The sequence below is a fragment of the Myxocyprinus asiaticus genome, chromosome 14 (genome assembly GCF_019703515.2).
Source record: "Myxocyprinus asiaticus isolate MX2 ecotype Aquarium Trade chromosome 14, UBuf_Myxa_2, whole genome shotgun sequence".
In the NCBI taxonomy this organism is placed as follows: domain Eukaryota; kingdom Metazoa; phylum Chordata; class Actinopteri; order Cypriniformes; family Catostomidae; genus Myxocyprinus; species Myxocyprinus asiaticus.
Genome location: NC_059357.1, coordinates 37,565,118 through 37,566,221, shown reverse-complemented (window position 1 = coordinate 37,566,221; position 1,104 = coordinate 37,565,118).

The window sequence follows — 1,104 nt, the reverse complement described above, 5'->3', positions numbered from 1 at the left end:
CGTAACATGTCTTATCTTCTATTGTATGTTTTATTGATGCAATAAACTGTTTACAGCTTATGTATTATGATATAATACCAGTGTATACATGTATGCATAAAAGTCTGGCAGCCAGTGCTTGAGCATATTGGAAATTAGGGGTGGGTTACACTTTATAATAATGTTCATTAATAGCATTACACAGTATTATTACATTATGTAATGCTTAACAGATCTGTAGCAAATGTTAATTCAAATAGTAAGAATTGTCATGAAGCCTTGATTCAAATATAGTTTTTTTGCAGTGCATATGGCTGAAGCATGCAACTCTGCTCTAGATGTGACTACATTTCTTTAATGCTATTGTACAGTTAGCTAATGAGTAGGCCAATACAGAATTCAGCAAATATTTCACAGAATTGGAACACCTGTTATTCACAAAATTCTACAAATTCAATGCCCCTTGCATGTTTATCTATACAGTACCAAAAAGAGTAGAGTACTGTCAGTTTGTACTCAGTCCCACTGTATTTTAACCTGGTGACTGTTTTCTGGAGCTTCAGGAGACTGTGTAGCCTTTAGCACTCAGTGTCAGGTCATAGGAGACAGTCTGAGGTTTGGAGGGAGGAGACATTTCCCCTGGGCTCCTGAAACAGCACCTGCTGTTAACTGACACATCAAGACCACTGTTACCTAGGACACACTCTTGTGTTAAAAACAGGAGGTAAAAACAGGGTCTCAAGACATGTCTTTAAAAGTTTAACTATTTTCAAAGCTCAAGACTATACAGAATTGAAATAATAATGGCTTTTTCTTGAACACTCCCCCATCTTCGATTGATCAAACAGATAGTGATGCCCCAAAATAGATAGTAAGTGGTTGAGCCAATGTTGCTGTGTCGTAAAGCTATCACTACATATTAAGCTTGGATAGGAGAAAGTATTTTATCAAATTACAAAACAATTACACACTTCAGCTTTAACTTGACACAGCGCCTTAAAAGCAATCATGGCATGACAAACAAACAAATATGTCCATCTAGCATGTTTACGTAGACCTACAATTAAATAATAGCGCTTCCTATATGAACAGCCCTTCAAGACTTCACTCTGGATGCTATTTTTA